The following is a 13502-nucleotide window of genomic DNA, read 5'->3' as shown; positions in this document are numbered from 1 at the left end:
GAAAATTTCAAATTTCTCACTGAATTATAGCATGTAAAATCAAAGACTTTATAAATAAATAAATGTTTTTTATTTTTTATTTTGTGTTTGCCTTTATATATATTTTTTTACAAACATAAAGACATGCTACATGGTGTGTAACGTGGAGCAGGTGAAAGTCCCCTGATGCAGGTGGTGAAGTAAACCATCAACATCTGAAAGCAAAAGAAAAGAAACATTTGTTGTTTGAACCTGAGAAATCTGAGAGGATGTTAGATCATATTATACAGTGCAACAGACATTTTATTGCTTGCTGCTTGTTAAATATCAAAGCTCATCAGTAATACTTACAACTACGCCTTACTCTTCCTACCTGTCACAAACAAAGGCTGTTGGGTTAGTTTAATGCCCGGAGGGGTGAGGAGCATGGATGGAATTACTACCCTGACCGCGCCACTTGATACACTCATCTCTTACTGCAGGTGTGATGTCTGATATGGATGTCTGAGGAAGACAGTTTTTCTCTTTGTTCTTGTCCCCCATTATTTGGACTGTTCCAGGAAAGCTGTATGCCTTGCAATGCCAGTAAAGCACCTTGCACAGAAGTCCCTCCCCCATCCTTTGACCCGACACATCAACTGTTACAGTTATGGTTCACTGAGCTACACAACTTTCCCAAAATCATTGTCAGCTGAAAGCATGAAAAAAAAAACCAAACAAACAAAAAAAAAAAAAACAAGGTATTCATGCTGAACTAACAAAATGATCCTACACAAGAGAAACCCTATATGGTGTTATAATAATGAACAAATTGGTGTTTTTTTTTCTGTTAAGTTTCCCTGAATGGTTTTTTGAATTGCTAAGCAGCTTCTAAGGAACACATCCTAATTCTCTCTCTCTCTCTCTCTCTCTCTCTCTCTATATATATATATATATATATATATATATATATATATATATATATATATATATATATATATATATATATATATGTAGTGCATATATTCCTTTTTTCTTTCTTAAAGATTCTTACTTAAAGATGGACTGTTTCACACTGAAGGATACAGGAAATTTTGAGGTAGACAGATAGATTTTTTTTTTTAAGTCTAGAGTGGGGATCCCCAACATCACAGGATGTTATGTATGAACATGCAGCAGAACATCCTGCCTTCCTCTCACTTCTTCAACACTTCACATTAAAGGCACACTTAGAGGCGCTGAGGTAGTGCTCCAAAATCTCGTATGCTTACAGTCGTTTCCTGTGGTGTTTCGGTTTTGTTTTCTCTCCCTTTTGGGGTTCACAGATACTTTCTAGGCTTTTTGTCTTCCTTTGTTCTCGTGCGTTTTCCTTTGCTCTTATGTTTTCTCAGCTGGGGAACTCCTCCGTCTTCTGAGAAAATGGAGCGTTTCTCCAGAAAAACAGAGGTCAGCTTGTGTCTGACTCAATGCTCATAAGAAAGACACATCGCTAATCAGAGGGATAAGGTCTCACACCTTTCTCAAACTCCTCCTCACTCTAATTGATGGGTGTAATTTGATGGTGACGGTAACAGAGTTAGAAAGCAATTAGCGTCGGGGCCCGTCGGCACAAACACCGTGGAGAGGCTACCTGTGGGTCACATTTTAATTTGGTGAAGTGCTTAGTGCTTAGCAAAGGAGTCTGCCTTTGATATACTCAGTAGATGGTAAATCCTGTTAGTGCTAACTCCACAAACTACCCCGCCAAACAACGTCCATCTAATCCACTGATTAGGAACACACTAAGAACACAACAAATTATTAGGGTGTCATGTGACTCTGGATTAAAATCCACACTTATTTGCAAAAAAAAAAAAAAAAAAAAAGATGGAAGGACAAGAAGAGATGACAAAGAGGGGAGGGGGAATAGGTGGAAAAAGAAACAAGGCAATCATGGGAGGGGTTTAATTAAAGCAACTGATTTGTGTTGTTTGTAGAAGGACTAATTGTCTTTTCCCCTGAGGAAGCTGTTCCCTAAAGCAGCGTCTCCAAATTACTCCTCATACAATAAATCCTTATAGGTTGGGAAGGGTGTTTTACCAGCTACAAGAGAGAGAAAAAAGAGGGCAACCTAGGTTCATTTAAAACAATAACAGCAGGACGAGGAGGTTCGCATTTTCACTTACATCCTCAAAAAAACAGGATAATCTACAGTGTCTTGCGTCTTCTAATTAGGGCAGCGCTGCTGATCTGGTGAGACAAAGTGCCATCCTTCTTTTTCCCTGAGGAGTTTAACATGGAGATTCCGAGCAAGATCGTTGACCCATGACGACCTTTAACCTCCAATTAAACCGTGTTTGATTTTCATTCACAGATCCTAGGCCAACCGACCCAAATTTCAGGGTTTCACTGAATTTGAAAGTAACTTCTCCCTGGAGAAAAGATTAAATCGACAGAGTACCTTTTGAATGTCTAAAGTAGTACATAATGTTCTATCTTAAAGCTTAAAACTTTTGGATGTGGTTAATAATTTTCTGCATATAAAGCACCTATTAAATATATTACACAGATACCCAACTGTACAGATCTCCATGTATCGACTGGTATTTAATCACAATGTAACCTCTGTAAACCTTAAACTTAAAGTTTAGGTTCTGTGGTCAGTGAGCATGCAACCATAATTAAATACAGTACGGTCATAAAAGTTTCCTAGAACCACTCCTGACCCAAACTGCAAAGTCCAAATAACATCTAATCTTCTGAAGTCATGCAGATTCTTTTTGTTGTTGTTCTGCATGTGTAAAGGCTTTAACTATTCAGATAGACTGAGGAAGTCAACTTGGTAATTTTCTAAAAATAGAAAATATTTGAACTCTGAAAAATAAAACAATCCTGTTGTGGAATAATCTGTTATTTAACATTCCTGAGGGAGACTGAGCGCTGTGGCTTTTGACAGAAGTTTTATGTATTTTGTATTTGTTTATGTTTGCTCTATATTTATTTTTTGGGGAAAAATCAATGGTGTGGTCTATTCTGATGAAAGAAATTCAACAGCTCTCTGCTACCTTACTTTTCATATTTAATTCCATCCATCCATCCATCCATCCATCCATCCATCCATCCATCCATCCATCCATCCATCCATCCATCCATCCATCCATCCATCCATCCATCCATCCATCCATCCATCCATCCATCCATCCATCCATCCATCCATCCATCCATCCATCCATTCATGTACTTGAACATGAACACATAACCTCACAACTAAAGGCGATTTTCAGTCCCCATCTATTCTATGATGTATTTTGTCTTTTTGGACTATAAAGTTGTTGGGCAGTTTTTTCTCATTGTCTAAAATTTTATTTTATTTTATTTTTTTCTGTTCTTGGTTAAGCTCTTCCAATTATTAAAAAATAACTGCGTTACTTTAAAGTCTAAAGTTTATCTTTGTTATGCTTTTGAAATCATTTCAAAACATTTGAGTTAAGAGGCACAAACATGCTGCTGCATGAGATCATGGGAGCATTGTCAAGATATCAGGAAGGAAAGAAAAAGAACCTGAAGAGGCTACTTTCATCTCATTAAAAAAAAGACTTATTTTGCTGCAAAATGTTCAATCAAAGATGGTAAGAATGAAGCCTTGAAGTAAATACAAACTGGATTTGAATGATGCAGCTTAACCTCCATCATCCAATTGCTGCGTCATGCACTTCTACATTATAGCCAATCACAGAGCAAGCCTCTATTTATAAGGAGCTCCATCCATGGCTCCATCTGCTCACCAGGTGAGCTTCAACCCATCTCAGCACCTTTCCTTCACATAAAACTTTCTAATAGCGGCTTTTTTCCATGTGAGTCTCTCCAGACTGAATTTACTGTGAAACCAGCCCTGCTCCACCATTGGCTCAGCCGCTCAGCAAGGAGAAAAACCACCATTCAACAAAATAGAAAATAAAAAAATAAAAATAAAATTGCACTGTGATTGAACTACTTTTGAAGTGTGTGACCATAATTATAACATTTCAATAAAACAGGGGGGGAAACGTCCCATCTATGAAGCATGGCATTCATATTGTGGGATTGCTGCAGGATGGATGGAATTACCACTTCAGGTAGAGCAGCTATCGCTTGTTCTTTTTTTTTTCCACCTAAATCAAAGTACATACCTAAGTCACATATTCAAGTAATCAATATGTTTGAGGATGACTGAACTTTGGTTATTTGCTATGTTATTTCAATTATCTACGAGTATGACTATTAATGAACACGCACAGTCCAGTAGACATAACTTCAAGACGTACATGTCCAATCTTCTTCCTTGTTCCAGTAAGTGCTGGAAGTAGATTTTGTGGATGAAAATGAAAACATAGGTTATGCAAGGATTCAGATTGGTGCTAAGCCAGAAACAACTAGTTGGATTTGTGAAAATTCTATCTGGACAGACAAAGCCAAACCTCTGGCCCGTGCTAAACCAAACAAAAGAGGTGGAAAAGAAAAGACCTGAGAAATCACCAAAGATCGCACAAAGACTCGTTGTATGTTGGACATGCATGAATGTGACTATGCAGAAACAGACGTGAGCCGTGCCAGCATTATCTCCTTCTCTTTGTCACATGTGTCTGCAAACAATTAAAACACTCCGCTTGTTTTTAAATAATTGTTGGAGAAAGTGATTAAATGCGTCTTTTATCTAATCAATATAATTGGAACTGCATGCGATAAAGCACAATAAATCATCACAATGGTAAAAACCTAGAATTTCCCTGCAGCAAACAACACAAACTGTAACTACATTTGATTCAATCTACACTCCATTAAATAAGTATTAAATTCAAAGCCATGGTCTTTAATAGATATATTCTACTGTGGCTATATATCTGAGGTTTGTCTGTGAGTCTGCAGACATGTGAGTCTAACTGGCAAAGTAACAATATTTCCAGCCTAGACTAATGTCTTTACCAGCCAGATGCAGCCTGAATGGAGTGCAACAGGAAACACATAGCTGTCATCAAGACATGCTCCTGTGGCCAGGGGTTCAGATGACAAAAAAAAAGCTTAATTTATGCATTGAATGAGCTTTCATGATTCCTGAGAAGCCTGCCAAGTCACAGTCATAAAATGAGTTGACTTGTAGTTTTTAAAGTCTTTTGGTAGGGGCGAGTATGTTGGAAAAAAAAAAATAAATAAATAAAAAGGCAACATATTTTGAGCAGCACTGTGTCTCAACTTCAGCTTTACATGGAGAGAGAGTAGTATTCACAGATGGAGAACGAATGTTCTTTTCAGGGTGAGTTACACCAGGCTGTGCTCGAGCACAGCCCAGCAGCCAGCTCACTCTGCTGCGAACGCTTTTGAAAAGCAGCCACCAGCAAACGTGCTCATGGCAAACATTACTTGTTCAATTGATTCGTGACGCAACGCACCAGGAAGATCGGGATTTGTGTTTGCTCTATTGCATTTTTCACTTTGTTTGCAGCTAAGCACTTGCCAAATCATTTTACACATTGATCAGAATTGATCAAAGAAGCTGAAGCATGGCCTGCTTAATCAGCCTCGATATTTCAACATCATCGTCCTTAACTCGTTTGAAGAAGCTGGAGTTCTTGTAGCAGCAGTTTTATATGCAAGGCCTAAATATGCAGTAAATCAGGCCCACATGAAATCTTTGTTTTAAGGAATCACTTACAACAGCACGACGGTGCCAAGTGAACATTTGCAAAGGAATATTACCACTTGTTAAACAGACTTTCACAAACAAACTTCAGTCCAGATTATTAGCACATAATTATGTGGTGCACATAATGCTTTGTGTGCTACATGTGAGCATTTCAGCAACGTTCAGTTTGTTTAATGCCCTTAGAGAAAGTGGAAAAACTAAAAGGAGATGTTTGGTAGGATTAAATGGATCTGAGTGCTTAATGAAAAGCGAACATTTTACTTGATTTTGGATAAGAAAGTCATAGTTATATGGCTTACATACAGGAACATTGTAGACTCACATTTTCTTTCAACATTTAGCTGTGAGAAAAAAAAAAAACATACCTTTTATAAAAAGATAGAGAACCATTTATGGTCTGATATTAAGTCAACCGTTTTCGCTTTAAAGTCACTCGAGATGAACCAATTTATTTCTATTTACTAAATGACAGAAAATATATATATAAAAAAATATATTTTTCACATTCCTACTGACAGAACTAGTGTGAACTGAATCTGGTTTGCACAAACTATTTCAAACCTGCCTACAATTTTTCCACTGGACTGAGATCAGGGCTTTATGGTGGCCACAATAAAATGTTGCTTTTTTTTCTCCAGGTAACTTTCTGAAAATATCCAATTTGTGTACAAAGACTTTATCAGCTTTGGACCCTGATATCCACTCAGCTTATACCTTGTGTACCATCAGAGACTAAAGTGTCAAGAAGTGTCATTTCATTCTATTAGCAACATTTTACTCAATTTTTCCTCTATTTTTTATAAGTCAAACGTGTGTGTCTCCATATATTATGTGAAAGTGTGTCTTTAAAACGTATTGTCAGTCAGTGTGTGGGGTACTTAGTAAAAAGATTGCAGACTTCTGAAGGTTCATATGTCAAACATGTCGGTTTTGGCTGCCTATGCTTTGAGCTAGCAGTCTCTGCAAATAAATGTAAATGTGCCAAGGTTCGTAGGTAACTGGTTTGTTTGCACAACAAAAGCAGGAGGGCAACAACCCTGGAGGTCTGCACAGACATGTGCAGGCTTAGTAGTTCCAGATATTTTTCACCAGAAAATTAAAATAAAAAAAACTAGGTCTTGTTATTTCAAGACCCATTTGTTCCCAACAAACAGATGTTGTCTTCAGATGTTGCTTCAAAATTTCCAAAAAGTGCTTTCTTCGCTCTCCCCCCACTGCACTCCTCAAACGACAACCGATTTTATGAAATGCACCAGAACCTCCTGCAAAACACTCTTACTGTGAGCTGTGGGCAAATCATTAAATTTTATCTCAAAATCATATCACAAATAGGTGAGGGCATTTATGCAAAATTTACTGAGACCTGCGCTGCTGCTGCGGTTGTTCCATTACTGCGCAATCATTAAATGACTGGAAACTCTTTAATGAATGAGTTAAGAATAATAACACGATTGCAATGGGAGCAGAGGAGAAAAGGAGACAGAGGAATGAGAGTTGCCCTTGTGTGTGAACACTATTGCCATTGTGTTTGCGAGTAGGTGTTTCAGTCTAGATTGGTGGGCCCAGTGCTGTAATTGTTGATTGGAATGCCAGGCAAGTTAGAAGATGTGTTTCGGACTACTGGGAGTTATTGTCCATGAGCGCTCCAACGTCAGGACTCTGGGGTCACAAACTCCAATTTAGTTTATAGCCTTTTATTGGGCAATTTAGTGTCTGTGTGACCATGGGAAGTGCATTCAGAAAACACTGAGACATTTAACAAGTAATCTAACTGCTATGGACATACAATAACCATGTCATAGCTTGTCTGGAAAAAAAAAGGCAAATTTGTGTTCACTGCTTTATGCCACATCCCTTTGTATGTAAGAATATGAAACCCTGTTTGGGGCATTTATGTCACAGAGATGTACAGTGGTTCTTAGCCAAGATCATTAATGCCAGCTGCCTATTATAATAATAATTCATAATACAATGGCAACAAACAAAGGACCGTTCTGACTTAGAAATCACCTGCATCACATGCCAAGAAACCAGGTATACTCTGTCAACAAATGGGTCAACGTGATGACAACAATGGGTACATGGAACACCGCAACTAACTAGCTGGTTAAGAAACAAAGCATGAACTGGACGACCCTACGTCTGCCTCCCAAAGTGGTGGAGGATGACCGAAATAAGATCCAGTGGGACTCCCAGACAAAATCGTAATGATCAACCAACCAGACATTTGGGATCATTGATAAATAATGGAAGACAGCCACTGTGGTCCATGTGGCCACAATGGAAACACCAGAGATAGAAAGTTAAAGCACCTGTAGTGGCCATTACTCACTATACTCATCTGTCAGAGTCAAGAATTAAATGAGCACCTGGTCTGGTTTATGATAAAATTATGTTTTTTTTTTTGTTTTTTTTCATTTATATGTGTTTGTCACAATGATGCTCACTGGTACATTCAGAAGGCTAGAACTACATCTGTAATAAATCCCATGGTCTTTGATGAGTTTCATGTCACTAGCTCCCTTAAAAAAATATATATCTACAGAACAACGTTCTGCCCGCAGGATGCATACATCTTGACAATGTTCTCTGTGATAGATGGTGCAAGTGGTTTGGGAATTTCCATGCAATGACCATAAAATGTAGAAGCTGCAACAGGAGGGCCAATAGTGGCCGTTGCTCAACTGCGCATGTTCAGAGGAAAACCCTTTAAGTCGCAGCACACCTGCCTTTTTTTAAACACAACCTCATTATTCACTCTGTTATCTATGGCTCCTTAGTAACATCTCCCTCTAGAAAGCAACATTGTGAGGCCTCCTCAGTTTCTACCGTCTTTCCCGTTTCATTAGGAATCACTCAGCACTTCAGAGGAACATTCAATTACATCCCATTGGTAATTAAATGTTCCTCAAATGAGTTAATTTAAATCATCTTAATTTGGACTTCAGTTGGGATTTTACTGCAGAGCTCAAATGAACATTAAACGCAACACCCACTGGGAATGTTTGAAGGCTCACAATTACAGTCAGATGACATTTTAACCGTCTTAGCTGCATACCAACTGAGAAGACATCCTTATCAAAAGGTGATTCAGACTCCAGCTTTAAAACATACAACAGCCCATATTGTTAACATAGGTCATGCAAGTTTGTAAGTGAGAGATGATCAGATGATTCACATTATTACATAACAATGCAGCCATAATGTGTTGCAGAACCTCTGGTTATGTGTAGTTAACTTTAGGAGATTTTGTCTGAATTTAGGAACAAAAAAATCTGAGAAAAATTTGTCGTTGTGACCAAGGTTATCAACGGATAGGTTTAAATTATAAAAAAAAGACTGATATTTTATTACAGATTCTTTGATTTCACGTGTTATGTTGGTGTATTGTTTACAGAATAACAGATATTGAAAAAGAGGAAAAAAAGGTGTTTAATTCACAAAATCACTAAAAAAACATTAAAATGTCTCTTCCTTTTTTTCTTTAATGGTATTCAGGTTTCTTTTATAATAAATAGTACAAATATCAGAAGTAGGATTAAATATGAGTTATTGCTGGAATGTATGATGCTCTAAATATTAGTTTTAGAGTTGGACACACATTTTATATGTATTCACTTGAATTTTAATCTCTGTGAATTAGTAGTGTGTGTTAAAAAGGCGACTTCCACCCCTTTTAACCTAAAAATTATGGATGCAGTAACTAAGTGTTGCTGGAATTACTGTAAATAATTTTACAGTAAAACTTTAGTTTTAAATGGGGGTTCATATTCTCAACTGTTATGTAGGAAAAGGTCCGAGTACTGTTGTGTTAATATAATAATTATTTGACTATTATATCAAATAATTTGGTAGTCTGGTCACCAAACAAACTATGCACCCATCAGATCATGACAAAAAGAAATTACCCTCTTTGAATTCATAAACCACAAATTCTACCATGGCATCTTTTATTAAACAAAAATGAAGCCAAAATGTAAACATTTGTAAAATAAATAAATAAAAACAACCCCCAAATTCTGAGATACATACAAAATAACTCTAAGATCTCCCACTGAGAAGCCTATTAAAGTATACCTTCTGCTTGGCAATTGCACGTTCTCTGATTCTGAACATTTCAGATTTTTTCTTCACCTTAAGAGACTGAAATCTTACAAGCACATGTTTGTTCTTGTAAAAGTTACATTAGATCTTTATGTGCAAACACCAACTATATGTGGACATACATAAATGCTAATTAAGGGGGATACCTGACCAAAAAAGGGATTCTTTCTAAGTAGTAATGGTGTGTCCTACAGAAGGTCAGGAACCAAAGTGTTTCATAATATTTTAACCTAAAGAAGCCAAGGAGTCTTTCCCTCTGGCCTTTCTCTTTCTTCTTTTGCTCTGCTCTAATTAGCTTGCTGACTCTGTAATTGTGAATACCACAGTTTATTGTTACTGTAAGATCCAGGTGACAATAGCCCAAGGGCATCACCTGAGACTTACCAGAAACTTGAGCAGAGTATGATTAGTTCTGAAAACATGACTGTAAAAGTGAAGGGCACATAATATCCTGAATTATCAAAAAAAAAAAAATATGATAATACAAACTGAAATGTGCTTTCAGAAAATTCTCCATTGTCAGACATGTCAGACTCGTATTAAGATTTGAATAACCAGAAACGTATATGCGTGATTGCATAACACAAATGATTCATGAGTTTATGGGTCACTCTAAGGCATTGCATGCATACAGTTAAAGATGAAAGTCTAACTTGTGTGAAACTGTGACAGAGATAACTTGGAAAGCTATCCAGCAGTTAATATATCATTTACTTGCAATACATATTAACCTTACACATGACAGTAAACCAATACATTATGTCCATGTGAATGTAATTATGGCTAATATGCAAACCTTTCTGCCTGCTCTTGTGCAATATTGACCAGTCTTCTTCGATTGGTGTACATGAGGTGAACAGTACAGTGCACATTTACAAACCTCACAGCAGCAATTTGAAATTTACTTAATTTAACAAATATTCATTCCGAACGGGATTGATATTAAACCTTGAATCTCTGTGCCACCCTAGAGTGGAGTGACACAGATAGCCTGGGGAACGTGCGAGTGCACTTTACACGGGACTGTAACACTGGTTCACTGTTGTTCATTCAGCCTCTGAGTTGATCCTGGCTTGATTTAAACATCGGCACACTTCTCTCACCTAACTCCCATCAGCTGCAGGTGACTAAATATTGTCCATCAGTCTCAAGGAGGCCATCCAAAATCAACCTCAGACTACAGATGTGATCTCCTCCCGACCTTGTTTTGTCTTGTCTGTCCTCTGTTGCACCCTCCTCAGCCTCACCCTCCTTCCGACTAATGGATTAAGGTAATTATGGCATGGCTGTGCCCACATTCTGTTGGGTTAGGGTGAAAATTGATATTCCAGTTTTGCTGTTCTCACTGGACTGTTGATGAAATTGCACTAGGCTTGAGCAATACCACAATTTCTTGTCTGTAGAGATGTAAAGCACGGCTTGTATTCGTGCACTTTGATTTCATTATCAAGAATAATACTAAGAATAAGGCTGTGACTTCCGTTTACTAACTATGTGCTGGCAGGGAGCTATCAGCTGTGAGGAATGTAAAAAAAAAAAAAAACTTGGAAAAAAATTACCTTATCAAGTCCCAGCTAGAACTGAGCAACAGCCACAGCCTGCATCCACACAAACACCATCTGAAAAAAACAGAAAACAACTCAGTGAACTCTGATCACGCTACTTGATTCACCTTTATCAGTCTGATCACGCAGAGGGATTCCAGGTAAGTTTGCACTAATAAATTAATAAATGCTACTCCTTGTGCTATTAAAAAAAAAAAAAAAAAAAAAAAAAAAGCTGGAGAATCACTTGCACAATTCATAAAAAGAGAATTCAGAACAAATGAGAGCTGATCACCTTTGGTTCTTTTATCACAAAGGAGCAGCCAGTTGTTCATGTCTCACAGGGTTTTTTTTGTTTTTTTTTTTATGTGTCACCCCCCCCACCCCCCTCCGCTCTGCTTAAAGTATTTCCAAGCGTCAAAAACAGTTTGGAAGACAACTTGACAAATTAAGTGCTGATCAATAACAGATGATTTTCGCAAGTGCCATCATTACACATCAAAAATGGATAGTGTTTTGTTTATTATGGCGCAAAAGCAACCCTAAACAGGTGGGGTTAAAGTCAAGACTTAAAGGAACTCAGTGTTTCGGCTATTTTACAATTTTCCGGACGTTTGTTCCAGATTTGTGGTGCTTAAGCTTCAACCAGCTTCTTTTTTTTGGGACTGCCCTTGAGTCTCCACCATGTGAAATGTGTCTGGTAAACCTCCGAAGGGAGGTGTCCAGAAAACATTCTGACCCTTTGCCCAAACCATCTCAAATACATGGCAACGTAGAAGAGCTGCAGCTGTAATGTTTGTCCCCCACCCTGAGTATACGGTCAGCCTCTTGTTCCAGTTGAGGATCATGGCCTCAGACCTAGCAGAGCTGACTCTGACAGTTGCATCACACCTGACTGTAAGCTTCTGCAGTTTATGTCAAAGTTCATGACTTGGAGACACCAACATCATCATCCGAAACCAGATGTCCTCCTTCCCATGACTACATCTTGTGGTCTTGACCATGAACACCACAAACATGATCAGTGTAAAAAATCACAAATTTAAAAGTTTTTATTCCTTGTCAAATGCTTATGTGACGCACTTCTAAACTTGCTGAAAGAAGAAAACCAAAGCATTCCTCAAAGCAATAGTACTTAGATACGGTACACGTACAATATCTTACAAAGAAACACCTTGTATTCACAATTTCATATAATGATAATAGATTAAAATCTGTAATATGTTCTGGTTCACTTTAAAGCCTAAAGAACAAGTCTGACTTTTGCAATCTAATGGTAATGCTATATATTTCTGTAAGATTGCCCAAAATTGGTTCTCTTATCGTCACCTCCTGCTCTCATGGCTTCAGAAATTTTCCCTTCAGCACTTGACTTTTTCAAAATAGATCTCGCTTTTCATTGCACCATCAATAACGTCAGACGCACAAGAACAATTAAGTTAGGTCTGCTACTTTCTCCTTTCGTGACCAATGATCTCTCTCTGTGTTTGTATGTTAGTCTCACTCTGCTTTAGCCATGTGCCCCCCCAGGGAACGGACCACTGCTGTGCCTTTCTACAAACAGGTAACCCCAAACAGGCAACTGTCAAAAATGAGAACAATGAGGTTTTTTTTTCCAAACTGCAAACTGCAAAACAAATATTGTTTCCATCTCTGGTTTTCTAACAATCAAATGTTCTAACAAATCAGTAAAATCCTTTTTGGTTGTATCTTAAATGCATTTTAAAAGTATAAAATGGGAACCAAAATGTAAACTTTTAATCTGTTATATCTCTGTGGATCAAATTCTGTTCAGTCATTAAAAAAAAAAAAGAAATGTGTTAAAGTGTTTCTCCCTGAATCTATATGCATGACAGTATGAAGAGCTACAGGGCACACAGAGATATGCTCTGCAGAAAAAAAAATCCCATACTGTCTCATGACCCTGTTGTACACAAGTCAATTAGAAGTTGGAGACCTCTGAACTGAGATAAAGTTCAGTGTGCTGGAAATCTTTTTATGACACCTAAAGCAACGCCTGGGCTAGAACTCAGATAAAGTGATTTTTTTATTACAGTTGCACATCATAACAGTTTGAACTGAACACCGGGGTCACTAGCATTCATTTCTTCTGACATGACGACTTGGACATAAAACCTCCTAGTAGGGACACAAAAGAATGTCCCTGTATCTTCTAAAAAATATATAAAAATGTATCTTTTATATATGTGTGCTTCTAATTATTTCTAAGAACACAT

This window comes from Poecilia mexicana, unplaced genomic scaffold, assembly GCF_051168715.1.
Source record: "Poecilia mexicana isolate PSO_F unplaced genomic scaffold, ASM5116871v1 scaffold_3, whole genome shotgun sequence".
NCBI classification, from domain to species: Eukaryota; Metazoa; Chordata; class Actinopteri; order Cyprinodontiformes; family Poeciliidae; genus Poecilia; species Poecilia mexicana.
The sequence above is the reverse complement of the archived record's forward strand: the minus strand, read 5'-3'. Positions refer to the sequence as shown.